This window comes from Dermochelys coriacea, chromosome 11 (genome assembly GCF_009764565.3).
Source record: "Dermochelys coriacea isolate rDerCor1 chromosome 11, rDerCor1.pri.v4, whole genome shotgun sequence".
Classification (NCBI taxonomy): Eukaryota; Metazoa; Chordata; order Testudines; family Dermochelyidae; genus Dermochelys; species Dermochelys coriacea.
Genome location: NC_050078.2, coordinates 72,338,704 through 72,357,802, shown reverse-complemented (window position 1 = coordinate 72,357,802; position 19,099 = coordinate 72,338,704). Strand labels below are relative to the sequence as shown.

General features: G+C 42.0%; 1 protein-coding gene across 11 annotated transcripts in view; it reads left to right on the top strand.

Moving 5' to 3' along the window:
* Positions 1–19,099, top strand: part of AGAP1 (ArfGAP with GTPase domain, ankyrin repeat and PH domain 1) — a 694,641-nt gene that overhangs the window by 439,558 nt on the left and 235,984 nt on the right. The window lies entirely within an intron of this gene.

Here is a 19,099-nt window from a genome sequence, read left to right as displayed (position 1 = left end):
CTTGAACCTGTTCAGAAAGCAGCAGAAGAGGCTGTCATTGGTTTTTCCACCACTATTATAAGGTTGCTACTGATTAGTCTATAGAGGTGTGTTCATTCCATCTTCATTCTAAAAGGAAGAATGCCCTTTCCTTACCAAACTCAGAGCCTTTGCACTAGGTCTCACGAGAGGAAGAAGGAAAAGACTACCTTTTTTTGTGCCTAAAGTTGAGCTGATGGGCAGCTGTGGTGTCACAGCAAAACACCACCTTCTCCGAGTGATGTCCCTGTGGTTGCTCCGCTTCAGGTGTCAATGCATCCCGGTGCCTTTGCTCAGAGAGTTTTAGTAGTAGCACCCATACTGATCACATTTGTGTGGTGCCGGTCTCGTGACACTGTTGGTGCCTCATCTAGTGTGCATGCAACCCGAACCCCTTAGTTCCTTGTCAACCGTCCCCAGCCTGAGATGGAGCTCCCAGCAGTCCTGTAAAAATTAGATAGTACTCCTGTTTAGATAGTTTAAAATAGTATAGGCAGAATAAGTTTTAGTTCTTAGTTAATTACCTACCCTTTTTTTCGCAAAAAAAATATATATATTTTCCGTTTATCCTGTAGAATAGTTAGGATAAGACAACAAAATGCTAAAATGCTTGGTTCATCGGTCTTTAAAAGCTGCACGATGTGCAGGGAAGCTACGCTGATGTCAGACGGACACATTTAATATGTCCATTGCTTGGGGGAAACGCACATTGCTCAGAAATGTGTCCATTGTAGCAACCTCAAAGCCAGGGCTCACAGAGATAGAGATCTAAGGCTGAAACTCATTTTGATGAACAAGTCTCTACTACCAGCCTCTGACCTGCGGCAGGAAACCCTTCCTGGCACAGGTGACCAGACATTTCTCCAGCAAGGTCTCCTAAGACTCATTCTTCCAAAACACCTGCAAGGAAATGGGCATCCTCTTTGCCTCGTAGAGAGCAGACCATGAGAAAACTGTCTCCAACCAGGTCACTCTCCTCGGTGCTGACCGCACTGTGGCTCAGCACTCATGAAGCTCCAGGAACCTCTGGCACTGCGTGTGCAGGGGCCTCTGCAGAATCCCAGCTTTCCAGTGCGGAGTCCAGGGGCACCAAACCTACTTCCTCCACTACGGCACCATCGATGACGCTGAAGGAGTCGGAACAGTCAGTCACTCTGCCAATTATGCCACCTCCCATGGTGACAACAGCTCTGACAAAGACCACGACAGTGGCACCAACTGCTACATCAGCGAAGCAATCGGCACCCACCTCATTGACGCTGAAGACCCAGGCACTGCACCTATTTCTGCACTAGAAAGACTTGCTGGTCTCATTGACACCAGAGTCCCCTCTTCTGGGCACCGATAGCTCCCCAGTGCTTGCAGTAAAGGAACTACCTCTATCACTGGTAGCCCCCCCCCACACACACACACTTTCAAGTGTGGTGGAGGATAAGGAAAAAGGGGTGTTCTCATCTCACCATTCCTCTCCACTCAGAACATCTATGACACCTGGACCCCTATGAGCAAGGCTCACATAGGGACAGGAGGCACCACTATGGTGTGGACATCCATGATGGGTCCACCCATGCCATTCCCCACTCACTGGCCTTAATGGGACCCGTGGGGACCTTACAGAAGACACCCCCAGTCCACAATGGGAGGGTATTAGAGACCCACCTCCACCACTGGAAACTAGAACAACTGAACCAAGGGAGGAAACCACAGAGGAACAGGAGGAGAGTATGCCACCAGACACTTCACCTAACTTTATAACACCTCATCCTCTCCAGATGAGGCAATAATGCCCCGACCCCCAACAACCACTGATGATTTCAGCCATTTCCAGGATTTGTTCAAAAGGGTGGCTGAGGAATTGAAAATACTTCTCAAAGAGGTTCTGGAGGCCCAACACGAATTACTTGATGTCTTGCAAACATTCTCATCATCTAAGATAGTGCTGCCAATGAATGGGGCGCTGATGGAACCTGCCAAAACAGTCTGGCAAACTCCAGCCACTACACTACCAATCTGTAAGAGGGCTGACAAAAAGTACTCTATCCCCTCAAAGTGAACAGATTTCTTATTCGCCCATCCAGCACCAAACTCACTTGTTGAGGAGGTGGCCACCCAGAGAGGGAAGCAACAACATTATAGCACCCACTAATAAGGATGGTAAGAGGTTGGACCTATTTGGCCGCAAAGTCTATTTCTCCTCCACGCTCCAGTTCAGAGTGGCAAACTGTCAGGGTTCCCTCCCCACTCTGAACTCTAGAGTGCAGATGTGGGGACCTGCATGAAAGACCCCCTAAGCTTATTTTTACCAGTTTAGGTTAAAAACTCCCCAAGGCACAAATTCTCCCTTGTACTTTGGATTAGGTAAAAACTGCCACCACCAAGTGATTCAAACGAATATTTAGGGAGCCACTTGGAACCCTATCTCCCCCTAATATCTGCTCAAGCCCTACACCCCCTTTCCTGGGATGGCTTGAGAATAAACAAGATGAGCACACACCAACCTTGGGTTTTTAGGGACACTAAAAACCGCAATCAGATTCTTAAAAAACAGAACTTTATTAGAAGCACAAAGAAATGATAAAAGAACTACTTTGTAAGATTAGAATGGAAGATAATCTCACAGGCAGTCAGACTTAAAACACAGAGAATCCCTCTAGGCAAAACCTTAAGTTACAAAAAAACACAAAAACAGGAATACAAATTCCCTCCAGCACAGTGAATTTCACAAGCCAAAACAAAAGAAAATCTAACACATTTTCTAGGTAGATTACTTACTAACTCTATAGGAGTTGGATTGCTTGCTTTCTTGATCTGTCCCCAGCGGAAGCATCAGACAGACAGACAAAGCCTTCCCTTCCCCCCCCCACTCCCTCACAGATTTGAAAGTATCTTGTCCCCGATTGGTCATTTGGGTCAGGTGCGAGCCAGGTTACTTGCGCTTCTTAAGCCTTTACAGATAAGCGGATTTTATAGTACTGTATCAGAGCTTCTTAACCCCTTCCCTTTATATTTATGACACAAACTATGCAGCACTACTTGCCAAAAATAACCACAGAAACTATGGTAAATTCATGGATTTTTTTCCTCAGGAATATTGCTAATAGAGACAATTTTAAAGCACTGGTTTCTGAGGGACAAATGATAGCGAGGATGGCCCTACAGTTGTCCCTAGAATAACCGACACTGCAGCAAGATCCACTGCTCCCACGGTGGTCATGTGATGGCTTCATGGTTGAGCTCTTTGGGGTTCCCCCAGGAAATGCAGGCTAGTGATGAAGACCTCCCATTCGCAGTCAAACCAGCGAGGTATTACACACCATGAAAAATTCGCAGGCAACACTCAGCAGGTTAGGCATTTACACACCTGCCATGAAACTGAAACAAAATGGGTATCAATCATACCAAAGAAAGAGATATTCACCCTAACACAACAATATTAGCATCAATAAGATCAACAAAAACAGAGACCACAAAGACTCAAACCCCTACCACCTGTTGCGACCCAAGCTCCTTCATCCAAATAGCAAATTTGAAGGCTTGGTCGATGGTCTGAAGGACCTCCCTCACATTACAGTGCCAACTATACGATCTGTTTGGAGATCACTTCCTCCCTTTCCACCTGAAGTGGTCTTCCATCACCATGGACGAATGGGCCATAGACATCATCCATACGGGCTATTCCATCCCCTTCATTTCTATACACCCGCCTGCCCCCTGTCCCCGTCCCTCTTCAGATTCCCATTCACGACCACCTTCTACAGCTAGGTGCAGTGGAAGTAGTTCCCACTCAACACAGAGGGAAGGGTTTCTATTCCCACCTGTTCTTAGAAGAAAAACAGGGGATGGAGCCCTATATTGGATCTCAGAAAACTCAATAAATTTGTGAGAAAATGACTATTCAAGATGGTCATGTTATCAACGATAATACCAGCACTGGAACTAGGGGACTGGTTGTCGGCTCTCGACCTACAATATGCTTATTTTCATATTATAATATACCCTGATTACAGGTGCTTCCTAAGATTTACCTTAGGCACAGACCACTATCAATACAAAGTCTTACCTTATGGCCTATCTAGCACCCCTGGCACCTCAAGTCTTTTCCAAAATTCTCCCAGTATTAGCAGCACACCTAAGAAAACAAGGGATAATAATATTCCCTTATTTGGATGAGTGTCTTCTGAAGTCACCTGCTTGAATAGTCAGCATCTGGACTACCCAACAGACGATAGACTTCTTCCAGAGTCTAGATCTACAAATAAATGAGAAAAAGTCAACCCTAGACCCCGTTCAACAACTAGAATTTATCATGGCTTACCTTGATTCAGTGGAAGCAAAAGTGTCCCTACCAATAAACAGATTGGGCCCAATGACCAAACTCATATCCGTACTAATGAGCAGCCCACATATATGAGCCTGTACATGTCTCCGATTTTTGGGTCACATGGCAGCATGCACATTTGTGATGAAATGTGCACATTTACCTATGCAATGCCTTCAAGGATGGCTAGGAATTGTGTACAGGCCAAACAAACATGGCCTAAACAGATGACTAATGAAGGTACCCAAAGTAAAGGAATCCCTAAGATGGTGGACGCAACCCAACAACTTGTGCTCGGGGATTCCTTTCACACAGGAATGCTCACAATGGATGCCTCCATATCGGGTGGGGAGCACACATGCAACAACACACAATTCAGGGACAGTGGTCCCCCGATGAAACGCACCTACCCATAAATCTGTTAAAACTCCACACAGTTCACAATGCTTGCTTCCATTTCCTACTGCTGCTAAGGAACCAGAACATATGGGTATGACCGACAACATTGCATACATGCTCTACATAAACAGGCAGTGAGGGGCCCGATCACACTCACTATGCATCAAAGCCATGAAACTCTGGAACTGATACATCCAACACAATATCATCATCTCTGCCTCCTACATGCCTGGATGCCAGAACACCATTGTGGACAAACTTAGCAGACAATTTCCCCATGATTACAAATGGGAGATGAAGAAAGTGATACTACAGGACATATTCCAACAATTGGGTCATCCAGCTATAGGCCTCTTCACGAAAACTCAAAACTGCAAGTGCCCGCAATTCTGCTCGAGAGCAGGTCTGGGAATCCAATTGATGGGAGATGCGTTCCGAATCAAATGGGACACATCTCTTCTGTACGCATTCTCACCCATACCGCTGTTGTTGAAAATGATACACGAAATGAGAACGATGTAGCGAGAGACCCCCACATAGCCAAGACAGCAGTGGTATCCGTACATAACCCAATCACCCTACTGCTTTAGACCTGCTAACACAACACAAGGGTCAAGTTCACCACCCAAACCTAGAGGTGCTCCACCTGAAAGCATGGCTCCTCTGTCGTTCACTTGTGACGAATTAGCCTGCTTGGAACAGGTCAAACAAGTGCTGCTACATAGTAGAAAGTCTATTACTTGTAAGACTTATCTACAGAAATGGAAGAGATTCACTAAATGGTGCAATGCCAAACAAGTCACCGCTGTGTCAGCACCCCTTCCACTGACACTAAATTACATTCTCAAATTAAAACACTCTGGGCTATCCATAAGTTCGAACAATGTACACCTTGCTGCTATAACTGCTGTTCACCAAAAAATCGATGCGACGATGCTGTTCACGCATCCAGTCACCAAAGGATTCCTCTAGGGCCTACGAATAATCTACCCAGATGTACGCCCACCTATACCACCATGGGACCTTAATTTGATTTTAAAAGGTCTCACCAGAACTCCATTCGAACCCTTAGTGACCTGCTCCCTAATGCGCCTATCAATGAAAAGTCACCTTTTTAATGGCAATCACATTGGCTTGACGCATGGGAAAGGAATAGGGGCTCTCACGGCAGACCCACCACATGCTATCTTTTTTTAAAGACAAAGTTACGTTAAGGACCCATCTAAAATTCATCCCTAAAATATCCTCATCCTTCCATTTAAATCAACCAATACATCTACACACATTCTTTCCCTAACCACATGAGAATGCACATGAAGCTACATGGCACATCTTGGACGTTAGACAAGCTTCAAGCATTCTACCTGGATAGAACCAATCCATTTAGGAAATCCCCAAAACTCTTTGTTACTATTGCACAGGTTCCAAAGGATCTGCTATATCAGCACAGAGACTATCAAAATGGATTTTGGGGTGCATTCACCCATGCTACCAACTAAAGGACATGCAATCCCCATCGGGGACCAGATCACATTCTACCAGATCAATAGCATCATCAGCAAAACACTATGCAATAACACAAGGTCTAGAATCAGATGCACGGCTAGGATTAGCAGTATTATCCTCCATCAACCAACCAACTCCGAAGCCCCTTCCATGCTCAGGAGGACAGACTGTCCTCTACAGTCACCTGAAGTGGAGCACCCACATGGACATTACTTGAAAAAGAGAAGTTACTAACCTTGTGCAATAACTGAGGTTCTTCGAGATGTGTTCCCCTGTGGGTGCTCCACTACCCACTCTCCTCCCCTCTACTTTGGAGCGTGCAATATGACTCTACATTAAAGAAGGAACTGAGAGGTTCAAGTCACATACATGCTAGATGAGGCATCATTGGGGCCGTGAGACTGGCACCATGCACGTGCGACCCGTATGGGCACTGCTACTGAAACTGTCCAAGCAAAGGCGCAGAGATGCACTGACACCTGAGCTGGAGCACTCACGGAGGGCACATCTTGAAGAACCTCGGGCCTGGTCTACACAAGGGTGGGAGATCTATCTAAGTTACTTATCTTCAGCTGCGTGAATAACATCGCTGAAGTCGACATACTTAGACCTACTCACCGCGGTGTCTTCACTGGAGTGAGTTGACTGCTGCCGCTTCCCCGTCAACTGTGCCTGCGCCTCTTGTGGCGGTGGAGTATAGTAGTCAACAGGAGAGCGCTCAGGGGTCGATTTGTCTAGTCTAGTCTAGACGCGATAAATGGACCCCTCCACTGGATCAGTCGCTGCCTACTGATCCAGTGGATAGTATAGACATACCCTCGGTTACTGCACAAGGTGAGTAACCCCTTCCTCAGAGCTCTGGAGTTGTGGTTCCCCAACGTGGAGCACTTGTCAACCCTTTCAGGAATAGTGGGGATGGGGAGGGTATATGTGGGAGAAATAAATGAAAAGGCAATTTCAATCCCTCTGTACTGAAGTTCGAGTTGATGCAAAAGTTGCAGGGACTAAAATATTTAATCTATTCTTTAAGCACTGACAATGTGTTTGGCAATGTTGCCTCATATCAGGTCTAAGATCATAACGATCACAAGTCCTTACTATCAGATATGTTCAGCAGCCTATGAGAAATGATTCAGTGGTCTTGGATCATTTCCGAGTGAAAAGTCTGTCACACAAACCAGTATCAAAATTGGCACCCTTATAAGCAGTCTAGACATAGAAAATATCACAAACGTGCAGAAAGTGAACTAGCATCTGAGTTCTAGAGGTGATACCTCCAGAAGAGTTGAGAGACAATGGCAGGGCAGCATGGGGAAGCTTGAGCTATACTTTGCTAGCTAAATAAGTAACATCAGTTGGTAATGCTGTCAGCTTGACGCCTTTCACAATCACTAAACGCATTTTCCTTTTCTTAAAGAAGGAGAAAATATATACATAAGCAACCTACATTTTCAGGACTTGGTGCTGACAGTTTTTTTCCAAGAACCTTAAACCTGCCCTTCCCTTGGTGTGCCTAAGGGACTACCTTGATAGAAAAATGGAGGGGATAATGAGAGAGAACTTTGACCTGCAGGTTTCACAGTACACCATCTCTGCCTATTCATCTTACATGTCTGTCTTGCCTTCACAAAGGGACCCATGAGAATTTGTCTAGGCATCTCTTGGTTCCTAATGGCATAGTGCCATGCATCAGGGCTCCCTGTGTATATTCTCTAGGATACTTGCTGAGTAGTGCTATTTTAATGGTGAAGGATAAGTTTGTGTTTGAAGCCTCTTTAACTTAGAGTTATCCTGATGAATACCTATTTTGACACCCATCTACCTTTTTGGGTTTTTTACCAGCATGCCACAGGTCAGCAGATGACACAGCTTTAGCTGTGGTTGTCCTCAGTGTAAAATGTTCTGACCCTGGATCCACTTCAATTGTTCACTTTCCCACTTCTAAAAAAGAGAGATGAAAATGTAACTTTTTTCTGGGGGGGATTTTAATTTGTTTTATATTTGAATCAGTTTTTCTATATTTGTGTTTTTTACATCAGTACACGGCTCCATGGTAGATTGTGGGGAAGGGAGGGTTTTATCATTATCCTGGTTATATGGCGCATGGGCTCCTTGGAAAGTACCTTTCATCAAAGCTCAGAATTGTCTTTGTATTTCAAGAAATACAGCTTATTTTGAGAATTTCTGAAGACTACTCCGAAGATTGCTAAGGAGATGCTCCCTACTTCGTATTCGCAAGATTTCAGTTCTTACCTACTTTTCTTGGTACTCAAAGCTATTGTTAGGGCATGTCTCCATGGAGTAAGTAAAATTAAGTTGAATTAATAAAAGGTGTAAATTTAAAGTGGATTAATTAAACTGCATTAAATCCCTGTGTGGACATACTCATTCAGAATTAAAGTTGCTTTAGCTTACCCAATCCACTTTAAATTCCCACCTTTAGTTAGTTCAGGTTAACTTTCCTGAGTACCCGTGCAGACAAATCCTAAGATTCCCAAGCAGAAAATTAAAGCCTAAACTTTGCCAGGGCAGAAACAAAGCTCCAAGGGTTCCGTTCCAAAAGTTCATCTCATGTCAGAAGAAGAATGAAGTGGGGGAAGAGTTCCAGCATGAGTGGCTCACCATTGATCTTAGACACAGTGGGTTCAAAAGTGTTCCAACAATTCTGGTATCTCCTGCCATGTGAAAGGTGGTAAGTTCCTACATCTCTGTAAAGAGAGGGTCTCCTCTTCCTCATGATGCCTGTGCGAAATTGAAACCATTTAATAACTTTCTTCTGGGAAAAAGTTTCCATGGCTTTATTCTTATTTCATTGCCTTCCAAAATAACGAAGAATGAGAGGGCAATCCTGCTGATTGTCCTCATAAAACCCAGCTGTCCATCTAGCACCTATATATCTTGGGTACATATCCAAGAGAATGGTTTGACTGTGTACAGAGAATAGTATTGTATGGAGGCAGTTTGGCCTAGTTGATAGTGCACTGGGACTGTGGAGACATGGGTTCTGTTCCTGGCTTAATCATTGGCCTGTTGGATGACCTAGGGCAAGTCATCTCATCTCTGTTTCCATTTCCTCTTCGGTGAAATGGGGGGTACTGATACTGACGTCCTTTGTAAAGTACTTGGAAATCTACAGATGAAAAGTGCTGTATGAAAGCTGGGTGTTTTTATCATAATGTTCTGAGGTCTGAGGCATAAGAGCACTGCTTCTATTTCTTCTTTCTCCCATTTGGGATAGACTCTGTTCAAACGACATTCACAAAGATTGTTGGGATTGTGTTGGTGCTGCGGGAGTGACTAAAAAAAATTTTGTTATACTGTATCCAGATGAGACTCATCTGAATAAGTTTGGCCTGGGAAATGGTTTCCACAACTCTGGAAATCCATTTTCTTATGAGCAGTGCTAACTGAAGGGGAAATGAGCTCATTCCATCGTTCATAGAAACGTAGTTCATGTTGGCTTAATGATAAAGACCTTAGGAATGATTTTTCCATTATCAGACAAAGTAATCATGTTGCAATAGTGGTGTGTGAAACTTCAGCATGGCTAGGAGTTGTCTTGCTTCACACACATCTGCTCCGATATATTGTAATGACACTACTACCATAACAATACCTTGGCTTGTGAAAGTCTACAGGTACTGACTGATCTTCTAGGACCCAATCAGAGTTTAAATGATGATCCATGTAAAAACTGTTGAAATGTGACACACGAGTGTCTAGCAGTGTAGCCAACTCCAGCAATGTTCTCACGTCTCATTATATTTAGTGTTGTTTTCTTAAAGCCAGAGCTCCTCAAGCCATGTGATTAAATAAAGCTGGGATTCTCGTGTTTAAAAAAAAATTCCTTGACTTCATGCTTCTGCAGAAAAGGTTGAAAATGGGGACTATAAAAACTCAGTGGCCAAAAAGAACCCAAAATATATTATTTTTTTTAGGCCAATTTCATGATTTTGGGGACCTGACAAATGATTTTTGTAGGTATGGGGGCTGGGCCAACATTGGTTCTTGCAGTCTGCCTATCATTGTAGTATTTAAATGCTGTGTTGCACAACTGGGTATATGAATAACTTTGTGCAAACATCTTTGTCTGGCTTGTCTCTTGCTCCAAAAAGTGTGTTTCCCCTTGAACTGTTTCATAGCCCCAAGGTATGTATAGGTATGTTGGATTAACAAACTACCCACACTCTCCCTGATGATCATAGTCAATAAAAAATAGTTTGCTTCAAATGAAAATACAACTCTAGATATTTGTGAAGTCTGAACTCTCTTCTTTAATACTTTTCTGGGAAGGGCCCAAGTAATCATAAAATCGGGTCACGTTGAATAGGTCTGGGAATTGACCCAAAGATAGCTTTGTTTATGATTTCATATTGCTATGTATCAATTAGGATGCAGATGTACTCTTTGAAACCTTTTGCATTCAGGGTAGACCCTGGGAAAGGGAAGTCGACAGGGTGATTTTAGGGGTTTGACAAAATTATCAATGCTCAGATTTGTGTTATAATTATTTTTTATCAGTTAATATGTATGAAACTTAGTAAATGGAAAAACAGGCATGAAAAATATACAGTGTTGTCTAATTCTTGCTGCATATTTGAGGTGTTGATACCATATATCGTCCACACAAAAATAATTGTGGGCAAGTTTAATAGCTTCTGTCCTAAAACCTTGTTCAGAATAGTATACTGCTTTATGATGTCATTTGTTACAATTTCTCTGGGCTTCATTTCTTAATTGTGTCATTCTTTGATACATTGCTGCAGTTACTTTATAGACGCTACATGGAACCTCTTCAGCAAAAATGGTAATTAGAGGCTGTGCTACTTTACCACCTTATGCCATGATCATATGGGATATCACACATCACCGCTGTGTGTTTTCAACTAATACATATATTGTGTGTGATAACATGTGTGCTTGTATGGGAAACAAAGGGGTTGGTAGTGGCCAGAGGGGACCACTACAGGAGATCATCCATGCAGTTTGTTGTTTACAAGGGCTTTGTTTTCTTGAAATAGTGCTGCAGTAAGGATTACTTTTAAAAAAAATACCACCTAAATACATAGCTGCCATCCTTAAGGTAAGGATTGCAATGTGAGAAAACTGTCGAGGTAAGTAAATTTTAAATCCTAACAACCTTAACAGTGTCCCTTCAAACTGAGTGTAGCCCTAAATGAAATCACCACTGCACCTGCTATGCCAAGTGAAAAATCACAGCAAACCAGGGGCATAATGAAATGTGGAGTTCTCAGTGTCCTGTATAATGGTCAGTAAGCTGTACCATAAAAGACTCCCACTTAAGCAGTCTGTGCTTAGGGTAATGAAGACTGATTATTCCTGCTGTTTCCATGTAACTAGTCCCACAACCGGGTAGAGATTCTCCTTGTTTGTGCATTAAGTGACCTGTGAATATATAAAGCATATTTAACTTGGAATCCATTTGTTTCAGAGCATATGACACAAGATTTATCACATGTAATTAGTGTAGGATACTGCAATGCACATGGAACTATTACTTGCAGAACAGTGTAAACGTACAGTATGTAATAGATATCAGCAAAGAGTGAAGCTCATTGTCAAAAAAGACAGGTCTGAAAGTGTTTGGTTATTTGAACAAGTTGCAATTTAAATAGGCAAGGTATTGATTTATGAAGAGATGATTTATGAAAATAAAGCTCCATTTCTAGTAGAACTAACCAGTATAGACATACATGTTACATAAATTATTTGTGATAGACAAATTGTGGATCTAGTGCTTACTAAAGGTTAGATCGGTTCTTGCTATGATCTAGTGAGAGCAGGGGGGAGTGAGGGGCAGAGACAGAATAACCTGCTCAGATTTCCATGAAAATGTGCAAACTATGAAAAATTAAATATTCTGTATGTTTGAGATCTGGTGTTATACATCGAAAGACTCTTCCTACCCCCCTCCCTCCCCAAGCATCAATTGATCTGATTAATACTATAGGATAGACACAGTGAATGTTTATTTTATTCCTTTAACTTCAGGGTCTCAGTTCCCAATGTTAATAGTAAGGGAACAAGATGACCTTCTCAGAAGGAGCTTTAGGTTGATCAGATTGTTTTCCAGAACAGACTGACACACACAATTTAAAATGACTAATTGTCCCCCAATGTTGTTTTCTGGGGAAGTAGCTTTGTAGTACCTTTTAAGAAATCACAGTGCACTAAGATGTTACAGGACATAATGTCCATATCTCTGTGTAGGAAGGCGTTTAGGGAAAATGTTTTCACTGCTGCTTGCACAGAAACGTATGATAAATATTTTCTTATGTGGCTCATAACAGGACTGTAGGTTTTTTGCTGAGTTCTCTGTAAAGAATGGGGGAAGTGGAGTTGGAGATTGTTGTTTTTTCTCAGGTGTGCCTGTGGCCCCAAATGGAAACCAATCAAGGTGCGATTTATGTTCATTAAGTGCTTGTCAAAACTGAAAAATTTTCTAATCAACAGCAATATAGCTGAGGCCCCCTCTATGGCTGGGAGTGTCGCCTCCGCAGTATCGGCTATTTGCCTGTTACAACTCTAGGCTAGAAATCCACTGATGATTACATTAGGCTAAGCTGCGAAGTAAATGAACCATGTCTTATTTAGGTGCAACTAGCTTCAGTGTAGTCCTGCCCCGCAGGGCACTTTATAGGGTTTTATGGTTTTAAAATTAGTGTAGCTTCCCATTTGCTGCAGGGTGCTGCATGTTATGCCTTTGAACTCAATAAGCAAAGGGAAGGGGGCCTTTTGTTTTTCCCCCTTATTTCTTTTCTTTGCAGTTTAGCAATTTTGTTTTGCATCTTTTCCAGACGGCATTTTGCAATAAAAATGTCTGACTGCCATGTACACACAAAAGTACGGCTTCAGCATTTACCAGTCTATGTCTCTCACCCGCTTCTGACAAAGCAGTTGTTGCTGACAATGAACAATAGCTTTGCAGGTTACCATTCACAGCTCCCTAAGTCAGTATTATTCTCTAAAATATGCCATCTTGATCTTAGCTCCCTCTCTTCAAAAACTTACAACATTCCATCCTGAGATACAAACACGGGCTCTCTGTTTTAATACTTCAGCAGCATCTTTCACCTACGGATAAGGAAGCCTTAATGCAGTGAGCCTCACAAACATCTCTGTATGATAGACAAGCAGGATCTACTATCTGCTGACAGGGAATCTGACATACATATATCAAATATCTGGCCCAGCACCACAGGACAAACCAATAATAGTAGTGGGAATAGAACTCCTAACTACTTGCCCTGTGTCTTAACCAGTTTCTAGGAAGGGGAGTGGGAGCTGTCAGATTGTGTCAACACAAGTCACAGAATGGGAAGTGTGTGTTTTTTCTGGCTGCTATCACTTTGAAGACTACAGAAATATTCATGTACCACGTAATATTTGACTGGAAAAAGCCAACACTCTTCAGGTTAAATTCTGTATTTTATTACCTTAGAGTAAGTTATTGATGGGAGATAGAGAGAGAGAGAAGGGAATGCAAGAGAGAAAATGAAAATTTGAGGGACCAGTTTTTTCCAGGACTTTCTGAGAAGTGAGAGGTTAGATTAGGTTTAGGTACATTAATTTTTTGACACACAGTAACCTTGCGATGAGTGTTTTGACGTTGAGCATGCAAGAAGAGTGTACTCAGCCAAACAGCTGTCAATGGTTAGGGCCCTACCAAATTCGAAGCCATGAAAAATGCATCACGGACTGTGAAATCTAGTCTCCACTGTGAAATCTGTCAATTGTGGGGCAGTCCCTGGTATTGCCACCCTTACTTCTGCACTGCCTTCAGAGCTAGATGGCCACAGAGCAGAGGCTGCTGGGCAGGCGCCCAGCTTTGAAGGTAACACCACTGCCAGCAGCAAAGCAGAAGTGAGGGTGGCATGGTATGGGGAGGTTGTTACTTTTGGGGTGGGCAGGGCTGGCCTTATGGATGGACACTATGGGCAACTGCCCAGAACGCTGTGGTCACTCGCGCGCACACACACACACAGAGCGAACCCAAGGCCCCTTTAAACCTGAGCGCCAGGCCCAGAGCTGGAGAGGGGCAGGGTTGGGAGTATCCCAGCCAGGGGCTCCTACCATGCATCTGGCTCCAGCTGCTAGTTCTGCACGAGCAGGGGTTGGACTTCCTCTTCCCAGCATGGGCTGCTCCCAGGGTCGAGTCAGACCCACCTCCGTGCACCTCTGCCAGCTGCAGGAAGTGCTGCGACTGTGGCTGGGAGCCCAGCTCTGAAGGCAGGGCTGTCACAAGCAGCAGTGTAGAAGTATGGATGGCAATATTGCAACCTTCCTACAATAATCTCGTGACTCCCCCCTCCCCCTTTTGGGACCCCCACAGTTACAACACGGTAATTTAAATATCTGAAACCATGAAATTTAAGATTTTTAAAATACTATAACTGTTAAATATACCAAAATGGACCGTGAATTTGGTAGGGCCCTAATCATGGTAAACAGTATGTGTATTCTGTCGTGTGAGGGGAAGGATTCTGGAGAAGGGCTGCTCCAACTATAGGCCATCCAAATGCAACCAGAGAGAGTCTTAAGAATCCCCTGCTCTGAGGCCTCCCAGGGAAAGAGCTGGTTTGGTTTCTATGCATGGAGGACCACACTGGAACATTGGACCTTTCACTATAATTTCAGAACTATCCAGTATCAACAGTACAAGGTATAGTGTCTCCATGTCCTTATCTGCTTTTGCAGCAAGAATCTGAGTCACTCATTTTTGTTTATCACATAAAGCAGTGCAGAACACTCCCACTTAGGCTCCCAGGGTCTATAGCTATCTACTCGATAATTTCATTCTCTTTTAAAGGTCTCTCTTGCTTTGCAATACTCAAGCTCCATCTCTGCTTCTGTAAAACTGACAGATCCTTGTTGGCAGTGGGTGGGATCAATTCTGGAACCTCTGGAGCTTAGTGCATGAGCCTCTACCGCATGAGCTAAAAGCCAACTGGCTGTTAACTAAGGCTGTAGAGCAGACTCATTTTATCTCTCTCTAAGTGGTCTCAGTGCCACTAGATGGGACAGAACACCACACCTAGGAGGTGTGTGGGTTACACTTCCTTGCTCTTTGTATGGTTATTTATATCTGTGCAAAGTAATTGGAATGGTAGTATTTTACACCTACTTTGCACAAGTGTTGTTTAACCACAAGGAGAAATGCACTGGAGATTAAGGCCCTCAGATATATAGTGGAAGTAAGTTTATGGTATTTAGTATCTAAAAATTGAGTTTGCGTATTGTATTAGTTTGTACATTTCACTAGCTGTTCTTAGCTTATTAGTCAAATTGTAGAAACAAAAGTGATTGGATGCTTGCAGGGGTTGCTCAATGGCAGGGGTCACTTTTTAAATGCGATGGAGCCATGAACAAATGGAGAGTGTTCTTGCATAATAAACTAGATTTTGGAAATAGAAAAAGTGAAATGCAGCTGAAAGACTGGTATTTATGTATTTGTATTTCATCCACAATGTACTGTGCTATGCATTTAAATCATATTAAAAATATAGTTCCTGTACCAAGGAGTGTAGAGTCCAGACAGGCAACATGAGGAATGGAGGGAACGTACAGCAGGAATGAGTGGTCCTATATTTCTGCCTTTAAAATAAACTCTGTGTCTGTGTTTTAAGAGAGCATTGTACACGCCTCCAAACCTGGTGGAGCTATGTTCTGATTTTTTCTTATTTGAAGCAGTGTTGAAATAAAGGCATATTCTCATGTGCAGACAGTAGTGTAGAGAAGAAATTAAACTACTGTGCCCAATATTATGTGATATAGGAGGACATTTTTGTGGTTCCTTTCTTAAGTTTTGAAAATTAAAGTTTGATTTTTTTTTCCTCTAGACAAGATTGTGTGCTTCCATTACATGAATAGTGGTTTTGTTGAAGAATTCTTCATAGCAATTGTTGTTAGATTTTGTTTTTATAAAAAAGGATTCTAATTGTTTTGGGAATGAATGTATGATGATTGGACACCTGTGTTCACTGAATTTTGTGTGTGAGAGAGTGATTTAAAAAACTGAAGCCCACATGAATGTGTACCAACAGTTGTGTAATGTTTTCATTGCAATTATTTATTCCAGTCAGTAAGGAACATCCTTAAATAGCAGTATTAAATATTCTCAAGACAAGGCCTATTTAGAAAGCAAAGTCATATCTATCTCTTTAGTCAGTCCATGTGTTTGCCTAACAGCTTCCATCCATTTCATTGTTTAACTTAATTATATTTCCATTTACAGTGTTTCTAAAAAGAAAGCTGTATTATTGTGCATCATGTATTTTCACTATGGGCAATTCATTTTGAGGTGTTATTAAATAACATTTTGCAGCTTCCAGAAGTATTTATCTTTTCTATGGCAATCACGGATATTTTAGCAGTTAATTTAGTCTTATAGATACTAGTCACTTGCCTTGAGTAGTCAAATTAACACTCAGTGGCGCTATATTTGAGCAAACTGCTAAAGGTGTTACCTCAGGATCAAAAGCAATGAGAATCAATATAGTGAGTGTATTTTTAGGGAACATTGATTGATGGATGTATTCTAGGCTTAACTTCAAGTACCAGCATGCCCCACAGCTGACTAAGATGAAGTCGCCAGTTACTGATAACTGTAGGCCATTACTTATGTAGTATTTCACAAGCTCAGAGATTAGATGAACACTTTTTTAAACAATTTTTTAGCTAAAGAAGTTGTATATGTGGTAGTTACAATATCTGTAACGCCTACCAAATCCTAGTAAAGTGCCTCACATTTTCCCCATTTACAGTGCAGCTACCAGCCACTGCTTTGAGAATTGGAGACTACATTGATTTGATTCAGTGCTGCACAGTATTCCTGTAGGGATCTGTTTGGTACACTGAGGCATTAATGACTTATCTCCCTTCCTCGAAAGGCAGCTCCACAGAAGGTGGTAGCCATGGTAAGCTGTGCTTCTGTCAGCAAGCTGAGAGCTGTGTCTCTCTGACACAACTCTCAATTGCTAGCAGGTTTCTCTCATTGCACCTCATTTGCATCTGGGACATCAATTAGCATGTTTGTTGAGGCTAATTGAATGAAACTCAATCATAGCTCTTAATTGCTTGACTATGTGAAAAGAAATCACATTAATGCAGCTAATTAAGTATATGGCAATAGATGCAACATAATTAGGAGTGAAATGTGAAAAACAACCGATGGCAAAGGTGTAAGAGCAGGAGTGCGGGGGGATTCATGCACTCCGTTATCTTGTTATTGACACATTTGGGGAGGGTTCCCTTTCCTTGATGCTTGTTTTTTTCACAGTGCTGAATGATGAACATGGACAACTTGAGAAGAAAAATGCAAATGGATTTGCAATTACTACTTTTTCAAGCTGTTGAGGGGTAGAAGATGGCACTTCTGGGGTGGCCCGCTGTTGAGTAGGCTCTAGGGACTTGTTAAGTGCTGTTTAAAAGTACTTGGCTTTGAATTACCCTCATGCCTTGTTAAAGAGTTTTTTCCCCTTTTTTCTCAGATCAGCATTTTCTACAACTAACATCTAGGGGAGTTAAATCTGTAACATTTGCATATCAAAATCAGACTTGCTGTCTTCTCTTTAACACATCATATTCCAGATGACAGCGAGACCCTCATCTGTTCTAATCTGATCAAACCACACATCACACTTCTGACCATGTGCATTATTTTGTAGTTGTAACTTTTAATTTCTCAAGTGTAGATCTAAGATGGGTGGATGCAGGGCTAGGAGGGAGTTGACATCCTAGTGGAAGGAAGGTCAGTGCTTTCCTTTCTCCCTTTACGGGGAAATGTACAGGATTATTATTATGCCCCCAGCACAGAATGAAAGGGTCTTTGTCATGTGCATTCAGTACATCCATAGAAAGTAATAATGTAAACTGTCATTTAGTGCTTGTCGGGCTTCTATTTTGTTTGGGCACCTTTGTTTAATAGTAAAATAATAGTTACAGTATATTTATTCCCTGCTTCCCAACATTAATTTACTCTTTCTTCAGTAAGTTTATACCTCACTTTCAAACCTGATTCCTTCTCTATTTAAGGCAACTTAACCTGCGCCTGAGACATTTCCGAAACTGAGTGTTAAAGGTGATTTGTGTACTCGCTCCAGTTCCAGAATTTGTAGAGAACACTTTAAACTTCTCCATTAGCAAAATTTAAATGGAATACATCGGTTATTGTATGTTAAATAAAATGTGTCTATTAAAAGAGCGCATGCTGAGGTTTAGTCACTATCTGATTAGCCTCATTTTAGAGCCCATAAGCAATAAATGCTCAATTACGTTCCTCTTATTGTATTTTAATTTGTGAAGAATTGGCATTGAACAAGAAAGTTATACCAAGTTGATGTTTTATAAGGGGAGCTATTCTTTTCATCTTGTACTGTATCCAGAAACTAGTGAAGGGAGGTTTTTTTAATTTTCGGCTAATCCTCTGATACTTAATTTTCGGTGTCACTCTGCACTCTAAAACCTCCAGTGAACTGTTCCGACTCCCTCTTCATACCATGTAGATATTTACTGCATTCACAAACAATCTGAAGAAAGCTGATATAATTTCTTTATCAAATTGGATAAGTCTACCAGAAAATAAGTATTGCCCCAGTAGCAGAGTTCAGCATGTTTAAACAGAATGTGTATTTCATATTGTAAAATTTGTGTTGCTGTGTCAAAGGTGAAGTGGTGTTTATGGAAAATAAATAATTTACCAAATTGTAGCCATGTAATACCTGCAGTGATTTGGACCCATAACAGGCCTATGTGCAAAACTATTTTAATCCTTCTGACTTTAATTCGGCCTTCCTAATCCCAACATTATGGAATCAAGTCAATTACTTAATGGGAAAC